The sequence below is a fragment of the Aotus nancymaae genome, unplaced genomic scaffold (genome assembly GCF_030222135.1).
Source record: "Aotus nancymaae isolate 86718 unplaced genomic scaffold, 86718_ANA_hifiasm-v0.15.2.pri h1tg000022l_1, whole genome shotgun sequence".
NCBI lineage: Eukaryota > Metazoa > Chordata > Mammalia > Primates > Aotidae > Aotus > Aotus nancymaae.
In genome coordinates, this window is record NW_026988435.1 from 4,980,798 (window position 1) to 5,006,907 (window position 26,110).

Below are 26,110 nucleotides of genomic sequence, written 5' to 3' on the forward strand. Positions count from 1 at the left end.
CTTTTTAGCTTTGTTGCTCATTATGCACATTTATATTTTTGGAATATATAAAGAATCTTTATACCTCTGTAATTAAAACCCTCAAATTTTAAAAATGGCTAAAGAATCAGAATAGACATTTCTCTAAAGAATATACAGAAACGGCCAGTAAGCACAAAGATGTTTGACATCTTCGGGCTCAGAGAAAGGCAAACAAAACCGACAGTGAGATAGCACTTTACTCCTACTAAGATGGCTAGAATCAAAATAGAGATAAAAACAACTTTAATCCATGCAGTGGCTCATGCCTGCAATCCCAGCAGTTTGGGAGGCTGAGGTGGGAGGATAACAAGGAGTTCAAGACCATCCTGGCCAACATGGTGAAACCCTGTCTCTACTAAAAGTACAAAAATTAGCTGGGTGTGGTGGCGTGCATCTGTGATCCCAGCTACTTGGGAGGCTGAGGCAGGAGAATCACCTGAACCCAGGAGGTGGAGGTTGCAGTAAGCCAAGATCATGCCATTGCATTCCAGCCTGGGGGACAGACTGAGACTATCTGAAACAAACAAATAAACAAAAAACCACACACAAACACACAGACACACACATGCACACACACACAAGACACACACACAATCTTAAGCAAGGATGTAGCAAAATTAAAACTCTCCTGCTGTAAAATGGTACAGGTGCTTTGGAAAACATTCTAACAATTTCCTAAATGATTAAATATAGAGTTATTATATGACCTGGAAAATGCACTACAAATATATAAACCAAAAAATGGAAAATATATGTCTACATAAAAAAATTACATAAATGTTTACAAAAGCATCTTAAGAGCCAAATGGCAAAAACAACCAAATGTCTATCAATGGCAGAACAGATAAAGAAAATGCATACAGAATGTCAAATGCAAAAATTATATATATCAGTCCATAAAAAGAAATGAATTACTGACATAAGGTAAAACTTGGATAGACCTTAAAAATATCACACAATGATATACAAAATAAATATTACACATAGTGAAAGAAGTCAGTCACAGAAGACCTCATATATGAAAATGTTCAGAACAGAGGAATCAATAGAGATTGAGAATATGCTTGTGCTTTCTTAGAACAAAGGGATAGGAGATGAGAGGACAGCAGGAATGATAGTGAAAGATTATAGGATTTTAATTTTGAGTTGATGAAAATGTTCTAAAATTAACTGGTGATAGTTGCCTATCTGTAAACACACTAAAAATAAATTTTTCACATTAAGTGACTGAAATGTATAGTATGTAAACTGTATGTTAATAAAACTTTTTAAAAACAAAAGAGAAAAACTAAATACCGAAGAAAGAGACATGTTGACTAATTTAAGAAACATTAATAAACTGCTACTTCTGGCTGGGTGTGGTGGCTCACACCTGTAATCCCAGGACTTTGGGAGGCCAAGAGGGATGGATCACCTGTGGTCAGGAATTTGAGACCAACCTGGCCAACATGGTGAAATCCTGTCTCTACTTAAAGCACAAAAAATTAATCCAGAGTGGTGGCACACACCTGTAATCCCAGTTACTTGGGAGGCTGAGGCAGGAGAATCACTTGAACCCAGGAGGTAGAGGTTGTGGTGAGCCAGATTGCACCATTACACTCCAGCCTGGGCAACAAGAATGACACTCCATCTCAAAAACAACAACAACAACAGCAAAACCACCACCACGAACAGTAAAACCACTGCTACTTCCCATGTCTAAAAATTGATGTGAGTCAGGCAGGTAAAAAGGTTTGTGTTTTGGCAATTGAAGCACCTGTTGTTTAGTGATGTGGCCTCTGGTACCACACTGAAGATCATAAAATTAGTTTTGATGTATATATCTAATTTTCTAGACAGGGAAAAATATCTGTCCTATTTCAGGATTTTTAAACCTCATTCAGACACAACAGACAGGATTTTTGGAAGAGACCTGGAAATGTAGGATAGACACTTCATACATATAACACTGAATTAATGATTTTATTTTAACTTTTGGTAAAATTCTTATTGTATATTTTAACTCTTCTGCGAAAATGGGAAATACAAATGCCAACCCTAAAACATTACAAAAATGAAATCACATATGGTGCTGACATAAAATATATTGACATTTGATATGAAGTATATTTTTTATGGACAATGCCCTAAGATGTCCAAAGTTATCAGAGTCAAATTATCCCAGCAGTAAATCATCATGTAAAAGTCAGGATAATTTCAATGAAATAGCCATGAAAATTACACGGTAAAGCTTAACAAAATGCGGTATTTTTCATCTAATTTTCTTAGACCAATCTCATAAACATGTACAACAGTTATAAACCTATATTTGCTTGAATTGGTCACCCAGAGTTCTGAATTCACCATTTATTCAGGCTTATAATCAATGTTTCCTATTTTATACATTTCAGAATGTAGCAAGCAATAGATGTGACTTAGCCATCTCAGAGTAAATGTTCTGTTTTGGGTGGTGGTGTTGCTTGTTTGGTTAGTTGGCATTATTATTCTTTTTCTTTTTCATTTCAGTTTTGGAAGATTCTATGACCTGAGATGTCAGTTCAGTATTGCCGGTTGCCATAAATGTGAATCTTATTACAATGTAATGTCAGTACTTTCTCTCAACTTCCATCCTTACCTCCACTCTTTCTTCTCTTGTCAGTCCTCCGAATCAATTTTGTTTTTGTTTTTTTAACTGATTCTATGGATTATTTCTAAATTGCATTAAGCATTCAGTTTTATTACTCAATTTATTTATTTACATACCTACGTGTTCTTTTTTTCTGAAATATAAGCTCCTACAACATCCTGTCTGATTTTTACTCTATTTGCACTCAATTTCCTATTTCCCATAGTGTAATCATATAGTATTTACCAAACAAATACTTATGACTATGTAAACAAATAACCAGAGATAAAAGGAAACTAACTTATAAAGACTGAATAAGAAACAATTATAGAATTGTTCCTATAGGACATATAGGAAAGTTACTACCTCTATACAGTTACTGTAAGCTATCTCAGAAGTTAAAATATAACAGAAAATGTTGCTAATTCTCTCTGCAAAAGGCAACTGTCTCTGCAAACCAGCTTAACTTTTTAGCTGCCATAGCTTTAAAAATAAAAGGGCCCTAAATCTGTTAACATTAGAGAGGAGGGGAACCTGTTTCTTTTTAGGAAAAATGCTGCTATTTTGTAAACCAGTTAAGTGTTGTTTTGAACATAGAACTCAGGAATCAATCAATCACAGGGCTAAAGGCATTCAAGAACCTGGCTCTCTTCTCTACTAGGCTCGTTTATAACTCTGGGCCTCTCATCTTTAACCATCTTATCATATCATTTCTTATAGAACCACAAGGTCACAAAATAATCGTGCCGCTGGAACCCCGGATGTCCTTGGCTCGTAAGCTCTATCTTGGACCTCTAGATCAACCTGCATCCCTGAAAGGCTCCCCTCTAGAGGAAACCTCAACTGCAGGGCCCCTTCTATGCCCCATTTCAACAGGAAGTAGTTAAAGAGAATCGACGCCCCTATTCCAACAGAAGTTGAATTTTCCTGTTCAGAGGGGTGAATGAGGGAATGTGTTCTCTTTCGGGGTCCACGAGGGGGCGTAGTTTTAAGGGCAAGAACTTCCCAGCGCCGTGCCCCTGCTCCCATCTCTCTCCATCTGGGAGATTTAATGGTTTATGTTTGAATTTAGCGGACGCGGGAAGAAACTAGAAGTCAATCACCGCAGCGGAAGTTTAAAGGAACTCCTTTCATTGGCCAGAGGAACTTGGGAAAGTGGGAATTTCTCCCAGGAAAAATTCCCCTGCTCCTTCACCCATGATGGATTTCCAGCTCTGTGGAATCCCCTCCTGCATGGTGGGAGCTCCCTTTCCCCTCTGGGATTTTCCCTCTGGAATCCCCTTCCATACTCTTTGTGGAAATCTTTCTCTTCTTCTCTTTTCTCTATCTAAATAAAATCACCTTTCTGCAACACTTCTTGGGTTCTATATTTACTTTTACGAGCATATGACGCACCTGCAGCGTTCCCATCCCTTATTCTTTAAGAGGTTGGAGACCAAGAACCTACAGCATTCTCTCGGGTAAGCTGTACCTCACCAGCACCCAAAGAAAAAACCCGGTTACAGCATAGCTTCTAATGTGTTTAAATTAGTCCTAAATCAATGAATCTACCAATCATCTAACATCTATTTATTGATATATTGAGACTGGTCCTACATCTATTTATTGATATATTGAGACTGGTCCTACATCTTGACCTACACTGGCCATTCTCCTTCTTTCTACTTTTTAGTCATTTGCAAAATGGTGTATCATTGACGTTTTAATCTACATTTTCATGATTTCAAGAAAGCTTAAGCATATACAGCATTGTTTGCCATTAAAATTTTTACTTATTTGTTGATTTGCAGGATTTTTCTTGTTGATTTGAATGATTTTCTCATCCTTTTATGCCATTGTGTGTCCTTTTTTAAAAATTGCTTATTCATATGAATTAGGAACATTTTTGTAACATGTTTCTCATGATAGATTGTTCTTGTTGATTGTTCATAGTCCATATACACTCAAGATACTAAATGAATACTAATCCACTTTCAAATTACACTATACTACTTCACATGTAGTATAAGTACCACATGACCTATTTCTCCCTCTCATTACTTATAATGTTGGAATCATTCATTTCTTTTATCCAGGTGATATAACTAAACAATGCATTGCTACTATTAATTTTTTATAGTTAAGTTTTATAGTAAGAATAATAAATGTACAAATTTTAATTTACTTTTATTTATTTTCTCTGATGCTCTTTCTTTATATTGCTCTGAGTTTCTGATCCATATCTCTGAATAACTTCTTTTAATATTTCTTGCTGGACATGTCTACTGAGTACTTTTGACAAATGAGACCTAATTAAACTAAAGAGATTCTGCTCAACGAAACTATCCTCAAAGCAAACAGACAGCCTACAGAACGGGAGAACATTTTTAAAATCTATTCATCTGAGAAACGTCTAATATCTAGAATCTACAAGGAACTTAAACAAATTTACAAAAGAAATCAAACAACCCCTTTAAAAATTGACCAAAGAACAAGAACAGGCTCTTCTCTTCAAATGTCTTCAAAAGAGGACATTTATGTGCCCAGGAAACATACAAAGAGAAGCTCAACATCAATGATCATTAGACAAATGCAAATCAAAACTGCAGTAAGATATCATCTCATGCCAGACAGAATGGTGATTTATTAATAAAGTCGAGGAACAACAGATGCTGGTGAGGTTGCAAAGTAATAGGAACAATTTTACACTGTTAGTGGAAATGTAAATTAGTCCGTCCAACCACTGTGGAAGAAAATGTGGCATTTCCTCTAAGATTTAGAACTGGAAATACCATTTGACCAAGAAATCTTATTACTGGTTATATACCCAGAGATATAGAAATCATTCCATTTCAAAGATACATGCAAGCTTAAGTTCACTGAAGCACTATTCACAATAACAAAGACATGGAATAAACCCAAATGCCTATCAATGGTAGACTGGATAAAGAAAATGTGGTACATATACACTATGGACTACTATGTTGCCATAAAAAGGAATGAGAGCATGCCCTTTACAGGGACATGGATGAAGCTGGAAGCCATTATCCTCAGCAGACTAATGTAGGAACAGAAAACCAAACATCACATGTTCTCCCTTATAAGTGGACCTGAACAATGAGAACACATGGACACAGGGAGGAGAACAACACACACTGAGGCTATCAAGGGAGGGCAGTGGTCAGAGAGCATTAGAAAAAAAGAGCTAATGCATGCTGGGCTTAATACCTACTTGATGGGCTTATAGGTGTAGCAAACCACCATAGCATGCATCTACCTGTGTAACAAACCTGCACGTCCTGCACATGTACCCAGAATTTAATAAAAATAGTTATTTTATTTTATTTTTTTTTAAAGAAACTGCCTCACAGCTCTTGGATATTTTGTTTTGTATTTTGTTGTTGTTGTTCGGTATTATTCTTTTTTTCTTTTTGTGTTTCAGTTTGGAAGTTTCCATTGACCTATTTTTAATCTCTTTGAGTCTTCCTTGGTTATGTCCAATTGCCTGATGAGCCCTTTGAAGACTTTCTTCATTACTGTAACAATATTTTTTATTTCTATCATTTCCTTTTGATTTCTTCATAGAGTTTTATTTCTCTGCTTATATTATTTGTCTGTTCCTCACACATTAACATGTTAATCATGGCTATATTAGATTATTTGATAATTTCAACATTTGTGTCACATCTGAGTGTGGTCCCTGAGTGTGGCCCTGATATTTGCCTCTGCCTCTTGCATTTTCCTTGCCTTTCAACATGTCTTATATCTATTTTTTGTTGCTGAAATCAAGACATGATGTATTAGGTAATCGGATGTAAATTAATTTCAAGATAATGTGTTCAACTATTTTTTTTTTAAAAAAAAACCTATCCTATTTGAAACTTTAACATAATATGTCATCTTATATTCAAGCTTTTTTGAAAATTTCTTAGAAATGTTTATTTCTGTATCTGTTTTCTGTCCATATTTTGGACACTTATAAAATGGCTTTTCATTATATCTACTTGTTACTTAAACATTATCATTTATTTAATGTTTCTCATAACTTTATCAGTTGTTGGTTCTTTCTAGCAAAATTTTACATTTATTGGCTATAATCATTCTATTTATCCAATCTCTTGAATTCTTTAATTTTCATGTAGTTTAATCACATTATTCCCATTTGGTTCAGGATAACTTCTAGAAAGACACCCTTATTTTTATCCTTCTTGGTTACTCTAGAAAGAAAGAGGAGTTGGCTGGGAGCAGTGGCTCATGCCTGTAATCCTAGCACTTTGGGAAGTGGAGGGGGAAAGATCACTTGAGACCAGGAGTTCGAGACCAGTCTGGTTAACATGGTGAGACCCTATCTCTACTAAAAATATAAAAAATTAGCCAGGTGTGGTGATGTGTGCCTGTATTCCAGCTACTGGGGAGGCTGAGGCTGGAGAATTACTTGAACACAGAAGCAGAGGTTGCAGTGAGCTTATAGCACCACTGCACTCCAGCCTGGGTGACAGAATGAGACTCTGTCTCAAAAAAAAAAAAAAAGAAGAGTTGAATGAACTCCAAGGCTCCAAGGTAGACTATTTGTATATCAGTGTCCCATTGAGGTGAAAGGCCTCTTTGGAACTACCATCCACATTCATATTGGGTATTATTACTTATCCTCTGAATAATAAGAGAACTCAGTGGAAGCCACATATGTTTCCATATGTGGACAACTCTGTGAAGTACTCCTCTAAAGCATTCTCAATTATGGATCATAACTTTCCCATACAGGCTGTAATTTCCTTCCTATAGAGACAAAAGTCTCCTCTCTTTCAGCAGTTTCTTATCTCATTTAGTATCATCTTTTCAGACTCATGTATGTCTATCTCAGTTCAGTTCATAGCCATATTTGTGTAGCCTGACCTAATTTTTCAACTTTCTAGGTAACCAGATAATTTAACCACTGATTCCTTATAAATCTACTTGCACACTTTTATATTCAAATTGAAAGCAATTCACAAAGCATATGATAAAATCTTAAAATAATATTTAAAATATGCAAATACAAATGTGAATCCTACAGCTTGAAGGGAAAAAGGGCTAGTATACAATAGATTTTTAATTGATAGAAAAATCTCAGCTATAAGATAAAATCATACTCACATTTTCTAACTAAAACATCAAATATTAAACAGAACTTATAAAAAATCAAATTTGGAATGTTTCTATTGCTTAACATATTGCTGTTTAAAATCTTTCAAACACCTTCCTAGCTATTATATTATCAACACAATCAATGTTAAACGAAATAAAAAATAGTAGCACAGTTGGAAGAGAAGTAGATGTGTTTAAAAGCAATGATGTTCTTTTCATGATTTTATTTCAGGTAATTTTCTCTTCACAGATTATGATTGCATTAAAGCAGAACATATCAATTTCACACAAATTTTGTCAGTGAGCCACAGTAAAACATGACTGTGATGCACAACAGGTGGTATTATATTGGCTTGTTTAATTACTTCCATTGAATACAATTTTTTTAAATGTAAAATAGTCACAGAGAAGAATAAAAATCAAACAAAACTATTTCAGAAAGAATATTGATATTATTAGGTAAGCCAATTTAGCTTTTAAATATATGCAAAATTGTTAATTGTTAATTGCTTTAATCTGAGGAAAATAAGTAATCAAAAAGAGTAATGTTAAATCCACTTTAGTGCAGATATTACCTTCCAAAGTTGGGGAAAATACAATTAGAAAATCGTTTAATACACAGAGTTAAATAAATAATTCTCAAATAATTTGAATGTGTAATTTTTAATAAATATCTATAATAGATTATTTTGATATAAATATTAAAGACTGAATTGATAACTGAGAGTAACACAAACATTTAATTGATATAGCTTCTGGTGAATGTAGAATACAGAAACCCAAAATTATTTTAATTTCATTATTGTAGAAAGTTCTGCAAGATACAAAAATAAAAATTTTACCCTTTATTTAAATATATAAAAAGTATTTTCCAATATTGTTTAAATAATTACATTGAGATAGCTATGTTTTTTCATATTCTCATATATTCTTTAATTTAGTTTTTAAATGTTTAATATTTTAATAAATAGACAAATTATAGTTTTTTATATGTATATGGTATAAAGTGATATTATGATTAATTAATACAAATTGGAATAATTAAATCTAGCTAATTGACATATCGATCAGTTACAATTATTTTTATTCATGATTTTCTGTCTATGTGTTGTAAATTTAAAAAACCATACACTATTTCAGAGAATGAAAACATTGGAGGGCACAATATTTTGGTCTCTTGAGTGAACATTAAAGGCATTAATGTAGGCCATAAAATTGCATATGTGAATGAGGACACAGTTTAACCTAAGTATGACATACATATTACTAAGCACTTTTCATAGGCAACCTCATTGAATCTTCATTACCTTACTTAGAAATAGATTTTATTTTCTTCTTACAGAGATAAGCACTTAGTTATCCACCTAAGGGAGTATATGTAGGAGGTTAAGTTTTTGCCCCATAAATAATGAAAAAAGAGCATTAATCGCGATCCCAGCTTCCCTTGAATTTTAGTAAATTCCATAATATTTATACAACATAAATTTACTTAATAGAACAATAGGCTAAATTATCAGGAGCTCTTTTTGATAAGGTGACAGTAATAAAAATGCAACTCAGAATCTTGACTTTTGAAATCTAGTTATTTTGTCACACGTTAGTCACAGATGCTGACTGAAGAACTAATTTGGAATATAAACATCATGAAGCAAGAAGTTTTATCTTTTGACAAAGGATTATAAGGAATAAAAGGTGCAAAATGATCATAGTGAAGCATACTAAAATATATTATCTATTTAGTGTAACATAAGTAGTCAATACATTTTTATTTTTTAATATTTTTATTATTGTAACATTGATGGTATACTATACAAACAATCTCACAAAACTGAAGTTTGGGTTACTATGATATGGGTAAACCATTTAATTTTTCTAAATCTAATTGAATATTAACAATGAGGTCAACCTAGAACTTAATGCACTGAATAGCTGCATAATGAAGCAATTATTAAACAAAGAGGCAGAGAATACAAGGTTTAAGAGAATTGATGGGCTTTTACTACTTACAATCAGAGTAGAATCAGTCTAATTATATAATTTTCTCAAATTTAATATGAATAGAAATAATTTGTCACAGTGTTGTTGAAAAAATTACATATCATGTGCTTGCTAAAATCTATGGCACGCAGTCTGTAGTCAATAAAAAGTAACTATAGTCATGCACTGCATAATGATGCTTTGGTCAATAATGGACCTCATATACAAATAGGAGCAGGTAGCTTAAAAGACAAGAGAAAAGGAAACTTCAGGAAAAGAAAAAGAAGACTCCCCAGAAAAATTCACAGTGAAGAGTATAGCAGAAGCTTTCACAGACCTCAAGAAGCAACTTAAAAATTGAATATATCGGCCCTAATATTGAAAGATGTTCATTAATAGAGAGGAGAACTCAGGGTACATTATCTGTTTACAAGCAAATCTATGATGAAAACAGAATTTAACCAAGAAAACCAGTAGAAACATATTTCCAAGGAGTACACCTTTTATCTTTTAACTTTTATTTTTGGTCTGGGGTACATGGGAAGGTTTGTAAACTTGTGTCACTGGCGTTTGTCGTACATATTATTACATTACCCAGATATGAAGTCCAGTACTCAATGTTTATCTTTACTGCTCTGTTCCCTCTTCCCACCCTCCACCCTCAAGTAGGCCCCATTGTTTGTTGTTCTCATCTTTGTGTTCATAAGTTCTCATCATTTGGCTCCAACTTATAAGTGAAAACATGTGATATTTCATTTTCTGTTCCTGTGTTAGTTTGCTAAGAAAAATAGCCTCCAGCTCCATCCATGCTTCCACAAAATACGTGACCTTATACTTTTTATGGTTACATAGTGCTCCATGGTGTACATGTGCCACATTTTCTTTATCCAATCTGTCATTGATGGGCATTTAGGTTGATTCCATGTCTTTGCTATTGTGAATAGTGTTGCAAAGAACATTTACATGAATCATTTTACCATAAAGACTGCACCTTCTTAAGAAGAGTTTTAGGCAGGTCTTTCAGGAGGTTTTTCAAAAGGAAGCATTGTTATGAGCACAGATGACTGCTCCATGCATGTTACTGCCTCTGAATACCTTCCTGTGGAACAAGATGTGGAGGTGAAAGACAGCAATACTGATGATGTTGACCCTGTGTATGTCTAGGATAATATGTGTGCCTGTGTCTTAGTTTCTCACAAAATAATTTAAAGAAAATTTTTAAATAGAAAAAGAAGAAATTAAGTATATAAAAATAAAAATATATTTGTGAAACTATACAAAGCATTTGTATTTTTAGCTAAGTGTTATTACAAGAGCCAATTTTTTAACCATTTAAAAGTTTATAAAAGCTACAGTGGACTAAAGTGACTTTATTATTAAAATAATTTTTAAAATAAAGTTGAGTGTCCTAAGTATACAGTGTTTACAAAATACATAGCAGTGTACAGGAATGTCCTAAGCCCTCAAATTTACTCATTGGCTCATCCAGAGGACCTTATCATTTGAATATTTATTTAGTGCTTTCTAAAATTTTTTCATTTTGTTGTTTCATTGCTTTCCGCATACAGATATTAAGACAGTTTTTCTTTTAATTATTCTTAAGTATTTGATTTGTTATGTTATATTAAATCATATTTCAGCTATTATTTGCCAATGGTTTTCTGGGTTCTATACAGGTGTACAATTTATTATGCTTTATGCTAATTTTGAGACAATGTCTTGCTTCTTTGCCCAGGCTGGAGTGGCATGATCACAGTTCACTATAACCTTGAACTCCTGTGCTCAAGCAATCTTTCCACCTCAGTCTCCCAAGTAGCTGAGATTGTATGTGCAAGTCATTATGCCCAGCTATTTATTTTGTAGAGACAGAATCTTGCTATGTTGCCCAGGCTAGCCTTGAATGCTGGGCCTCAAGCAATCCTTCTACCCTGGCTTCCCAAAGTGCTGGAATTACAGGCATGAGTTACTGCACCTGGCTTTTTACTCTATTTTCACTGCACGTTTTCTATGCTGAGATATGTTTAGATAAACAATAATTACCCTTAGTCCATTTTCATGCTGATGATAAAGATATATCTGATACTGGGTATAAAGAAAAAGATGTTTAATGAACTCAGAGTTCCACTTGGCTGGGGAGGTCTCACAATCATGGAGGAAGGGCAAGGGACATCTTACATGGCAGCAGGCAAAAAACACAAGAGCCAAGCAAAAGGTGAAACCCCTTATAAAATCATCAGATCTCATGAGACTTATTCACAACAATAACAATATGGTGAAAACCAACCCCATGATTCAGTTATCTCCCACCTGGTCCATCCCACAAAACATGGGAATTATGGAAGCTACAATTCAAGATGAGATTTGGGTGTGGACACAGACAAATCATATCAAGGCTATACCATGTTACCTACGTATATAGTAGTCAATACCATCTAAATTTGTGTAAGTCCACTCTATGATGTTAGCAAAACCCCAACACATAACGATACATTTCTCAGAACATATCCCTGTGGTTAAGTGACATATGACTGTATCATAATTCTACACACAGGTTAAAAATGCATGTGGACATGTAATTCTGTTAGGAATATAACTATGAGTGCGATTATGGGGCTACCAAATACAGATAACTTCATATATTAAATGAACAAAAGTTTTTTTTAAGTACTTGGATAAAATGTTTTTTTCGTTTGTTTGTTTCAAAACATTGTACCAATTTATAGTCCAATTTGCAGGGTATGGGAGTGCCTGTTGTGCTAATCTTTGCCATTACTTAGCATCAAAGTGTTGATTGAAATACGTGGGCACAGGGAAGGGAACATCACGCATTGGAATCTGTTGGGGTAGGGGGCCTAGGGAAGAGACAGCAGTGGGTGGGGAGGTTAGGGAGGGATAACACTGGGAGAAATGCCTGATGTAGGTGACAGGGGGATGGAGACAGCAAACCACCATGGCATGTGTGTAGCTATGCAACAATCCTGCAAGATCTGCACATGTACCCCAGAACTTAAAATACAATACAAAAAAGTGTTGATTTTAACTTTTCTGAAGAAAAAGAAAACAAAACTAATATCACCACTAAAAGATATGCAGATACTTTTTTGCCATTTTAAAATTCGTATTTCCGCATTTACTAATAAATTTGGATATTATTTTACATGCTAATTGGTTAAATGTACTTGATCATAAATCAAGTGATCATATATGCATTGATTTATTTGTCTATCTTTACCCAATATCACACTGTCTTTATTACTGAAAGTAGATAAAAAGGCATGGGATGAAATAGAGCAACTCCTTGCATCTTTAGTTTAGTTTTTTTTTTTAAGTGTCATGCCTATAGTTGGCCTTTGCACTTCTTTATAAATTAGACAAATTCTGCAAAAGAAACTATATAGTTATTAAAAATGAAAATAAATATTGGGATTGTTAATGAAATTGCATTGAAACCATAAATAAATTTTCAGCAAATTGTCATTTTTACAATTTTTCCAAACAATTATGCCATATATAAATATTTACTTAGATCTTTCTATAATTTTCTCATTTTGTTGTTTCATTGCTTTCTGCATAGAAATATTAAGACAGTTTTTCTTTTATTATTCCTAAGTATTTGGTTTGTTATGTAATATTAAATAATATTTTAGCTATTATTTTCTAATGGTTTCATCTCTAGTTATCGTCCTACCTATGTCATATATTCTGTCTATACATCCATATAGAGAAGCATAATCACATGTTAATTTCTGAAATTCATGAGATACTTTAAAATGTATACACAATCATATAACTTTGCAAAGTGTAATATTTGTTTTTCCTTTTATATTTTCCATTTAATTATTATTATCTTTTTCCTAATGCCGTTGATAGGATCTATAAGACAATGTTAAATAGAATTGTTAATAATCAGGCTATTACTGGTTTTTAAAACCTCATTTAAAAATAAATGCTTTTAGTATCTCACTATTAAATCATATGTTTCCTATTCGTTTTTGTAGACACTATTTACTGGGCTATGACTTTTCTTCTAATTTCTAGTTTTCAAAAAGTTTTTAGATAAAATATTAATTTTATCTATTTTATCATTTTGTTAGTTTTTCTTCATCTGTTGTGATCATATTTTATTTCTGTTTAAATCTAATAATATACTCAACAGTTTCCTAGAATAAAATCAGTTTGATTTATATTTTCATCATTATATATGGAAGATTGAGTCTGTTATCATTTTTTGTGTATAAAATTTAATGTTTAGGTTTGGAATTAAGTTTATCCTGATATGGTAAAAGAGATGTAATATGCATTTTCATTTTATATTCTATAAAAAGTGTATTTCTGGCCGGGCAAGGTGGCTCATGCCTGTAATCTCAGCACTTTGAAAATCCAAGGCGGTGGACTAACTGAGGTCAGGAGTTTGAGATTAGCCTGGCCAACATGGTGAAATCCCGTCTCTACTAAAAATACAAAAATTAACCTGGCATGGTGGCAGGTGCCTGTAATCCAAATTACTGGGGAGGCTGAGGCAGGAGAATCACCTTAACCTGAAAGGCAGAGGTTACAGTGAGCAGAGATCACGCCATTGTATTCCAGCCTGGGAGACAAGAGCAAAACTCAGTCTCAAAAAAAAAAAAAAAAAAAAAAATGTATCTCTAGGAGTAGAATTATTTAGATTTTGAATAGTTAGCAAACTCTTCTGGTGCAGTCATGGGTCTGGAAATTTATTTCTGAAAAAGATTTAATTTAAATTTACTAATTGTAGTGTGACTACTTAGAAATTGCCAAGTAGATAAACTTTTTTTCAAGGTATTTATGGATTTCATCTAATTCAAATACTGGCATAATGTTGTTCTTAGTTCCATCACATTATCTCCCATATTTTCATCTTATATTTATTTCTTGAATTTTTACTTTGATCTAACTGAAACTATTTTACTGAAATGAGGTAGTAATTTTAGTTTTTACAAGAGACTATCTCTAATTGTGTCAACTTTATTCATTGAATAATTTACCATTTCTATAACAATATGAAGTGACACATTTATCTTACATATGCATTTGTATTTACTTAAAACCTTCTGTTATATATAGTTTTATGTGCACATATTACTATACTATTTTAATTCATCTAGATTTGTAAAAGATCTTAATACCGAATATAAATCATTTTCCCTCATTCAAGTCACTTTCAAAATTTTAACTTTGTATCTTTTAATATTTGTGTATAATTGTACCTGTGTTCTAAATATATGTGTATAAATATATTCTATACTTAAAACATTTTCATTTGTATATTCTGATTCTATATATTATATAAATATGTATATAACTAAATAACATACATATACATGCATATATTATAAAGGATAATCTTCTATGCTTAAAAATAAGCTTTCCTATTGTGATTTCATTGGAATTACATTAATCTTTTAGAGTAATCTAAGGTAAATTAGATTTTGCCATTTCAAATCAACCCTTAGTTTGTATAATGACTTAATTTCCTTCTTTTAACTTTTTTTCAGAACACTGCCATCTTTTCTTTTCAATTCCTTCTTCTGCTTCATAATATCTTCCTTAAGTTTCATCATATTTGCTTTGATCTTTTGCTTTACGGGGTTAAATAATTGTATTTGTCATGGTTTTAATGTGTTATGAGGAAAAATTTTCTATTGTTTTAAATTTACTAATTATTAACTTTTCCTATTTCTTTTTACTATTTTTTATAGTAACATGGTATGTAGCCTATCTTTATTTTTTTCTGTTTATTAATTTTATTTGAGAGAGGATTTCTATGCCATACTGATAATTTACAAGATTTTGTTCTGGAGAGTAGAAGTAAGATGTTCTGGGACAGCAATATTTCTTTCTGGCTCTTAGTAAAACTTTTCATAAGGGTCATATTTGCTTTTCTATTTTGGGGTACATATGCATATAAGTATGTCTATTTATATATGCAGTATAATAATATTTATACCTTTCTATTTGTCAAATATACATAGCTACAGGAAAGTTTACAAGTAGTTCTTCCCTTCATCTCTAATCAAAGACCAACCGTTTTCTACCATTATAGCAACCAATGATATCAAATTAATTTATTTTCTTTAATCCTGTCATTGCCACTATTTTTTGTTAACAGACTGGGTTCAGAAAATAATCTATAGCTATCTCACTTCCATAGCTCCAAGCGAGGGATCTTTTGATTTTTTTCACACCACAGTAGAAACCCTCTTTTGAAATTCTGCCTTTTATCTTTTTCTAATATTTGAAGTTTTAGGCATTATGCAGGGGTGCTTTCTTAAACTTTTGTTCACCCTCACATTGAGAACAGCACACACGCACATATATATATGTATAGATATACATATATATGTCTCCTGGTCTCTTCTAAAAGAAAACTTACATTTAATTTTTATTCTTCCTATAGGATTTTATGTGTAATATTAATAAGGACAAGAAAATATATGCATCTTTAATCTGCCATTTTAAACCAAAAAGTTCAAAGCACAATTTCAATAGTACTGAAAATTTAAGAGCCTTATCTTCCACTTCCTCGAAAAATTTTTTAGAAAAGATGTAATCTTTACTCCTATGGAAATATAAAATGGGCATACATATATTAAATGCTTTATTTAATGCTTAAAAAAAGAGAAGTCTTTAAATGAACACAAATAGGTAGTCCTGAAAGGTGAAACAAATTTTCAGTAAATACAAAATGTTCTCTATCTACAGAACAATAATCAATTGCATTTAACTAGATAAAATTCATGTATATTTTTATTGAGAAGAGTAATTTGCATTATTATAAATTTTCTGTAATTACAATCATGTAAAATAGTTCAAAGACAATGAAAAGTGGAGAGAAAGCAGAGCAGCACTAGGCAGAACAACCAATAATCCCCTTTGTCTATTTCAGTTTTTTTCAATTTTTCCTAAAATATCCAGGTATGCAGATGAGTTAAGCTTTTTGATTGCCATACTAGAATTGCAGTTTTAACACTTGGGCTGTTCACAGCATGTAAATTTGTTATGTTCCTCAACCTCTACATGTTCAAAGTTGTTTCTGACACTCTGCCAAGACTCCAATCACTTGACAGTTGCTACTTACGACTCTCCCCCAAGGGATGGGTCCCAAATATGTCTCAATAATTTTCACAGAATAATTCCTCCTAAGAGAAAATCTGAATACCTTATTAGTCTTCTCATTTAGACACAATACATTTTCAATTTCTAGTGTTGTTTTATGTCAATGTAACTGTCTTTTGGGACACTAATTCTTCATTGTGCTCAGTGAGGCCATTTCTAAGGACCAAGTGACAGAGGCTCTCAATGAGATTTAACTTGGAACACGTTACTACTGCTGGATTCACTCTACATGAAATAAATACCCTTAAATATATTAACCTCAATATATGGTAATTAATAAAACATAGTTTTATTATTTCATTGTATAAAATGCACAAATATTAAGTGAACAGCTGGACAAGTTTTTACATGAGTATACATTTGTATAACTATAATCCAGGTCAATTGAGAAACATTTAGTGTATTTTAGGAAGTTCCCTATGTCCTCTCCCAGTCACCTAATCAAGCAGTATTAATTGAAAAGACACATGTGGGTATAAATCTAAAGGAAGTCACTCATAATGTCAAAGAAGTATCTGTATTCCTATGTTCATTGCAGCATTACTCACAATAGCCAAGATATAGAAGCAACGTAAGTGTCCATCAGTGGATGAATGAACAAAGAAAAATGTGGTATGTACACAAGGAATACAAAAGAGCTTTAATAAAAAAGGAAAATTCTGCCACTTCCAAAAACATGGATGAAACTGGAGGATAATACTGTAGATGAAATTAGCCAAGGACATAAAGACAAATTGTGCATGATCTTACATATATGTTGAATCTATAAAAGTTCAGTGTGAATGAGCTGAGAGCATACTGGTGGTTACTAACGGATGGGGGATGGCAGTTGGGACAGGCAAAGTGGAGAGGCTGATGAAAAGATCCAAAGTTTCAGTTACATAAGATAAATAAATTCTCGTGTTCTATTGCACAGCAAGGTGACCATAGGTAGTAATGTTGTATTGTGTATTTCAGAATACTAAAGAGTAGATATTAAATGTCTGATCACAAAACAAGAAGATAAGCAGTGAGGTAATAGAAATGCCAATTAGATCAATTTAATCTTTTTTTTAATTATTATACTTTAAGTTCTGGGGTACATGAGCACATCTTGCAGGATTGTTACATACATACACACATACCATGGTGGTTTGCTGCCTCCACACCCCTGTCACCTACATTAGGTATTTCTCCTAATATTATCCCTCCCCAACCTCCTCATCTTCTGCTTACCCTACTCTAGACTCCTCACCACCCAACAGACCCCAGTGTGTGATGTTCCTCTCCTTGTGTCAATGTGGTCTTATTATTCAACACCCACTTATGACTGAAAACATGTGGTGTCTGGTTTTCTGTTCTTGTGTCAGTTTGCTGAGAATGATGGTTTCCAGATTCATCCATGTCCCTGCAAAGGTCATGAACTCATTCTTTTTTATGGCTGCATAGTATTCTAGGGTGTATATGTGCCACATTTTCTTTATCCAATCTATCATTGATGAACATTTGGGTTGGTTCCAAGTCTTTGCTATTGTAAACAGTGCCACAATGAACATACCTGTGCATGTGTCTTTACAATAGAATGATTTACAATCCTTTGGGTATATACCTAGTAATGGGATTGCTGGGTCAAATAGTATTTCTATTTCCAGATTCTTGTCTTAAGTTTAATTATATCCCATTTGTCTATTTTGGCTTTTGTTGCCATTGCTTTTGGTGTTTTAGTCATGAAGTCCTTGCCTATGCCCATGTCCTGAATGGTATTGCCTAGGTTATCTTCTAGGGTTTTTGTAGGGTTTTTAGGACTTACATTTAAATCTTTAATCCATCTGGAGTTAATTTTTGTATAAGGTGTAAGGAAGGAGTCTAGTTTCAGCTTTCTGCACGTGGTTAGCCAGTTTTCTCAACACCAATTATAAGTAGTGAATCCTTTCCCCATTGTTTGTTTTAGTCAGGTTTGTCAAAGATCAGATGGTTGTAGGTGTGTGATGTTAATTCCGAGGCCTCTGCTCTGTTCTATTTTCTGTATCTCTGTTTTGGTACCAGTACCATGCTGTTTGATTACTGTAGCCTTATAGCATAGTTTTAAGATGAGTAGCGTGATGCCTCCAGCTTTGTTCTTTTTGCTTAGGGTTGTCTTGGATATGTAGGCTCTTTTTTGATTCCATATGAAGTTGAAGGCGGTTTTTTCCAGTTCTGGTGAAGAAGGTCAATGGTAGCATGAAGGGAATAGCATTGAATCTATAAATTACTTTGGGAGGTATAGCCACTTTCATGATATTAATTCTACCTTACCATGAGCATGGAAGGTTTTTTCCATCTGTTTGTGTCCTCTCTTATTTCTTTGAGCAGTAGTTTGTAGTTCTCCTTGAAGAAGTCCTTCATTTCCTTTGTTAGCTGTATTCCTAGGTATTTTATTCTCTTTGTAGCAATTATGAACAGGAGTTTGCTCATGATTTGGCTGTTTGTTTGTTATTTAGTGCATGGGAATGCTTGTAATTTTTTGCACATTGATTTTGTATTCTGAGACTGTTAAAGTTGCTTATCATCTGAAGGAGATTTTGGGCTGAGACAAAGGGATATTCTAAATATACAATCATGTCATCTGCAAATAGAGACAATTTGACTTCCTCTTTTCCTAATTGAATTTCCTTTGTTTCTTTTTCTTGCCTGATTGCTCTGGCTAGAACTTCCAATACTATGTTGAATGGGAATGGTGAGAGAGGGCATCCTTGTCTTGTGGCAGTTTTCAAAGGCAATGCTTCCAGTTTTTACCCATTTAGTATGATATTGGCTGTAGATTTGTCATAAATAGATTTTATTATTTTGAGATATGCTCCATGAATACTTAGTTTATTGAGAGTTTTTAGCATATAGGGCTGTTGAATTATGTCAAAGGCCTTCTCTGCATCTATTGAGATAATCATGTGATTTTTGTTTTTGGTTCTGCTTATGTAGTGGATTACATTTATAGACTTCTGTATGTTGAACCAGCCTTGCACCCCTGGGATGAAGCCTACTTGATTGTGATGAATAAGGTATTTGATGTACTATTACATTTGGTTTGCCAGTATTTTATAGATTTTTGCATCAATGTTCATCATGGATATTGGCCTGAAATTTTCTTTTTTTGTTGAGTCTCTGCCGGGTTTTGGTATCAGGATGATGTTGGTTTCATAAAATTAGTTAAGGAGGATTCCCTCTTTTTGTATTGTCTGGAATATAATGTTACCAGCTCCTCTTTGTAAGTCTGGTAGAATCTGGCTGTGAATCCGTTTGGACTTGGAATCTTTTTGGTTGGTAGGCTATTAATTGCTGCCTCAACTTCAGACCTTGTTATTGGTCTATTCAGGGTTCAACTTCTTCCTAGTTTAGTCTTGGGAGGCTGTAAGTGTCAAAAAATGTATCCATTTCTTCTAGATTTACTGGTTTATGCACATAGAGTTGTTTGTAGTAATCTCTGATGGTAGTTTGCATATTTGTGGAATCGGTGGTGATATCCCCTGTATCATTTTTTATTGCATCTATTCAATTGTTCTCTCTTTTCTATTCTATTAGTTTGGCTACCAGCCTATCTATTTTGTTTATCTTTCAAAAAACAGCTCCTGGATTTATTGATTTATTGAAGGGTTTTTTGTGTCTCTATCTCCTTTAGTTCTGCTCTGATCTTATTTATTTCTTGTCTTCTGCTAGCTTTTGAATTTGTTCAATCTTGCTCCTCTAGTTCTTTTAATTGTGATGATAGGGTGTCAATTTTAGATCTTTTCTTGCTTCTTATGTGGGCATTTAGTGCTATAATTTTCCCTCTAGACACTGCTTTAAATGTGTCCCAGAGATTCTGGTACATTGTGTCTTCATTCTCATTGGTTTTGAAGAACATCTTTATTTCTGCCTTCATTTCATTATTTATCCAGTAGTCATTCAGCATCGGGTTGTTTAGTTTCCAGGGAGTTGTGCGGTTTTGAGTGAGTTTCTTAATCCTGAGTTCTAATTTGGTTTGACTATGGTCTGAGATACTGGTTGTTATGATTCCTGTTCTTTTGCCTTTGCTGAGGAGTGATTTACTTCAAATTATGTGGTCAATTTTAGAGTAAGTGTGATGTGGTGCTGAGAAGAAAGTATATTCTGTGGATTCTGGGTGAAGAGTTCTGTAGATGTCTATTAGGTTTGCTTGGTACAGGTCTGAATTCAAATCCTGGATATCCTTATTAATTTTCTGTCTCATTGATGTCTCTAATATTGACAGTGGAGTGTTAAAGTCTCCCGCTATTAATGTGTGGGAATCTAAGTCTCTTTGTAGTTCATTAAGAACTTGCTTTATGTATTTAGGTGCTCCTGTATAGGGTGCATATATATTTAGGATAGTTAAGTCTTCTTATTGCATTTATCATTTTACCATTACGTAATGCTCTTCTTTGTCTCTTTTAATCTTTGTTGGTTTAAAGTTTGTTTTATTAGAGACTAGAGTTGCAGTCCCTGCATTTTTTTGCTCTCCATTTGCTTGGTAAAGCTTCCATCCCTTTATTTTGAATCTATGTGTGTATTTGAACATGAGATGGGTGTCCTGAATACAATACATTGATGAGTCTTAAATTTTTATCCAATTTGCCAGTCTGTGTCTTTTTTTGGGGACATTTAGCCTGTTTACATTTAAGGTTAATATTGTTATGTGTGTATTTGATTCTGCCATTTTGATACTAGCTGTTGTTTTGCCATTAGGTGATGCAGTTTCTTCATTGTGTCAATGGTCTTTACCATCTGGTATGTTTTTGCAGTGGCTGGTACTGGCTGTTCCTTTCCATGTTTAGTGCTTCCTTAGGGAGCTTTTGTAAGGCAGGCCTGGTGGTGATGAAATCTCTCGGCAATTGTTTGTCTGTAAAAGATTTTATTTCTCCTTCACATAAGAAGCTTAGTTTGGCTGGATATGAAATTCTGGGTTGAAAGTTCTTTTCTTTAAGGATGTATTGGTTCCCACTCTCTTCTGGCTTGTAGGGTTTCTGCTGAGAGATCCACTGTGAGTCTGATGGGCTTTGCTTTGTGGGTAACCCAACCTTTCTCTCTGGCTGCCCTTAGTATTTTTTCCTTCATTTCATCCCTGGTGAATCTGATGATTATGTGCCTTGGGGTTGCTCTTCTTGAGGAATGTCTTTGTGGTTTTCTCTTTATTTCCTGGATTTGAATGTTGGCCTGCCTTGCTAGGTTGGTGAAGTTCTCCAGGATAATATCCTGAAGAGTGTTTTCCAGCTTGGATTCATTCTCCTGATCATATTCAGGTACACAGATCAAATGTAGATTAAGTCTTTTCACATAATCCCATATTTCCTGGAGGCTTTGTTCATTTTTCACTCTTTTTTTCTCTTATCTTGCCTTGTCACTTTATTTCATTGAGTTGATCTTCAATCTCTGATATTCTTTCTTCTGTTTGGTCAATTCAGCTATTGAAATTTGTGTATGCCTCATTAAGTTCTCATGCTGTGTTTTTCAGCTCATTCAAGTTGTTTATGTTCTTCTCTAAGCTGGTTATTCTAGTTAGCATTTCATTTATCCCTTTATCAAGGTTCTTAGTTTCTTTGCATTGGATTAGAACATGTTCATTTAGCTCAGAGAAGTTTGTTATTTCCCACTTTCTGAAGCCTGCTTCTGTCAATTCATTAGTCATTCTCCATCCAGTTTTGTTCCCTTGCTGGTCAGGAGTTGTGATCCCTTAGAGTAGGAGAGGTGTTCTGGTTTTTGGTGATTTCATCCTTTTTGCACTGGTTTCATCTCATCTTTGTGGATTTACCTACCTTTACTCTTTGATGTTGGTGGCTTTTGGATGGGGTTTCTGAGTGGATGTACTTTCTGTTGATGTCAAAGCTATTTCTTTCTGTTTTTCAGTTTTCCTTCTAACAGTCAGGCCCCTCTGCTGCAGGGCTGCTAGAGGTCCATTCCAGACCCTGCTTGCCTGGGGATCACCTGCAGAGGCTGCAGAACAGCAAGGATTGCTGCCTGTTCCTTCCTCTGGTAGCTTTGTCCCAGAAGGGTACCCACCAGATGTCAGGCAGACCTTTCCTTTATGAGGTTTTCTTTGGATAAACAGGTGTCAGAGAGCCACTTGAGGAGGCAGTCTGTCCCTTATCAGAGCTCAAGTGCTGTGCTGGGAGCTCTGCTGCTCTCTTCAGAGCTGCTGGTCAGCAACATTTAAGTCTGCTGCAGCAGAACTCACAACCTCCCCTTTTCCCAGGTGCTCTGTCCTGGGAAGGTGGGGCTTTACTTATAAGTTCCTGGTGGGCTGCCGCCTGTTTTCAGAGATGCCCTGCCCAGAAAGGAGGGAGTCTAGTCACAGTCTGCCTGCAGAGGTGTTGCTGAGATGCCGTGGACTCCGTCCAGCTGCTGTGTAAACTTCCTTGCAATTTTGTTTACATAGGTAAGGTTAGAACTGCCTCAGTAGTGGCATACACCCTTCTCCTAACCGACCCTGACCATCCCAGGTCAAGCTCAAAATGCCGTACTGGCTGCGAAAATCTTAAGCCAGTGGGCTTCAGTTTGCCGGTCTTTGTGGAGGTGGGACCCACCGAGCCAGGTCACTTGGTTCCCTGCCTTCAGCCCCTTTTTTTCAGGGGAATGGGTGACTCTGTCTCGCAGGCGTTCCAGGTGCCAGCTAAAATAGCCACCAAGATTTGTGCTGAAAACCTGTGGCACTGGCTGAAAGGTCCACACAGTATGCTGGAAACCTGTGGCTCTTGTCAGCCTGGTGGGACTCTCCTGGTCTGTCAGCTGTAAAGACCATGGAAGAAACACAGTAACTGAACCAGAGTGCTGGAGTGGTGGGAAAAGTCCCTGATGGCTTCCATTAGGTAGGGGGTGGGGTCTTCCAGCCTGTTGCACTTCCCAGGTGAGGCAATGTCCCACCTCACTCAGTTTGCCCTCCTTGGGCTACACTCACTGTTCAACCAGTCCCATTGAGATGCACCTGGTACCTCAGTTGTAAATGTGGAGATCACTCACCTTCTGCATTGCTCTCAATAATTTAATCTTTTTACAATGTACACAAATATCAAAATATCATATTCTATCTTATAAATTATCAATATAATTTGTTGATTAAAAATTTTAAAAGAAAGGAAAAATAAAGATGATCCTTCTTCCCACTACACTGTCTAAATCAGATGACAATACATATATAGCAAGCTTCTATATTACTATTTGTTTCATTATTTATTGTTTACACTGTACCATGTAATTTTATTTAACATAGATTTTTCTAAGATTTATGTTTATACTATTATCCTCCAGATCTGTTCATTTTAGTATGAGATTCTTTTCTATTTTTGGCTATTTGGGGAATTTTTATCAGGCTTGGCTTGAGTCTTTGGGGAAATTGATATTTTTACAGCATTATTCCTTCTAATCAACAAACATGGTGTTTCTCTCCACTTATTTAGGACACATTAAAAATTTTCTCAATCATGTTTTCTAGTTTTCCATGTAAAATCTTATATATTTTTTATTAAGTGTGTCTCTAATGGTTTACTATAGCAAATAATATCATTTAATATTGTTTCCATTTGTTTTCTATACATCGAGTATTTGGTACATACAAATTTGGGATTGTTACACATTTCTGTTGGATGCATTCTACTATGCAACATTAACATTGTCAGTTTTCTTTATTTGATGTGTTTATATAGTGTATCTTTTTCATTTCTTTGCCTTTAAACTTTTGCATCTTTAGGAATATTTAAGTATATTTTTGATAAACACCGTAAGTTAGGGTTTCGGTCTGTTTTGTTTGTCTTTTTATCGGATTATTTTTCCAGTCTGTACTATGTGATATCTTGGGGTTACTATACCAACTTGCTCTGTGTTATGTATGGCACCAGTTTAATTTTTTCCTCTATTTATTTATTTATTTTGCATCAACCAGGTATTTATGTATCATTTGGGTTTTCTCATCTGTTTTGGGTTCACAATCCCTAGTTATAACTTTAGTTATAACTCTAAAAATTACAACATTTCTTCTCACTTTTTGAACAATAAAATACCTTGTAACAATTTTTTACTCTTCCCAGTTTTTGTGCTACTATTATTATCCAGATCTCAGCTTGAGGCTGAGATCTTTGCAAGGATCTACTTACAAGATTGGCCCTTAGCTTGTGTCTGGATTGTTAGGTTCTGAAATATTTCCTAACTGATACAGTGTTTCTTTATGTCTATAATAGGGTTTATCATGAACAACTGCTTCTCTTCTTTGAGTCTGGACTATTGGTAGTTCATCAGAATATGTCCACATGACCAGCTCCCAATAAAAAACCCTAAACTCTCAGTCTCAAATAGGATTGCCTAGGCAGAGACATTGCATATGTGCTGTATTTTTCCCGTTATAAAGATGGTACATTCTGTGTGATCCCTCATGGGAAGAATAGCATATAGGAAACCTGCATACATATTACTTAAGGCTCAGACTATGTCTTTTTTCCTAACTGAATAAACTGAGTATCCTGACAATGTTACTGTAAAAATTTGAACCATGGAAGAAACTATATGCTGAGTTTGTGAGTCCTAGTATGTGGGTGGTATCGTGGATTCCTGAAACAGCTGTTATGTATTTTATTTCCACACGTATCTTAAACTCCTTGATGAGACCTTATCATCATTAGCTTGAAAAGTTATTCTATTTAATTCTTCCTTTACCCTTCTTTCATTTATGTGTTTTTATGGCTGCATCTGGAATTATTTTTCTTCTGTCAGAAAAACTTTTGTTTTAATAGTCTCAACATATATTTGTTATCTTAGTTTTTGAACTTCATGAAATTTTTTTTCTGAAAATTATTTTACATTTATTTTTAAAAAGCATATTTGTTAGAGATAGAAGTATAGGCTAGCAGATTATTTTCCAACACTATTAAAACTAATGCTTATTGTTCTCCAACAGCTTTTAAGCTTTTCATTTTTAATTTATCAGCAGTTTGACTACATTGGGCCTATATGTGGTTTCCTTTATATTTGTCCTGGTTGGGGTTCAAATAATTTATTGAGTCTCTAGTTTGCTGTGTGTCATAAGCATTTGAAATTCCTTATTCAGTGTTTTTATAAATATTTATTTTTGTCTCATTGTTTCTCTGTTTTCTTTCTGAGACTTCAATTACACATACACGCAAACTTTTTCCCATGCCTTATATGTCACATTAGGTGTTAGGCAGACAATGCTATCAATGGATCCATCTGAGTTTCTTGTTTTCATCCTCCATGTTCTTCCTTCCCTACCAAAATGTGACTATTTTAACTGCATTGTTTTCTTCTTTTGGT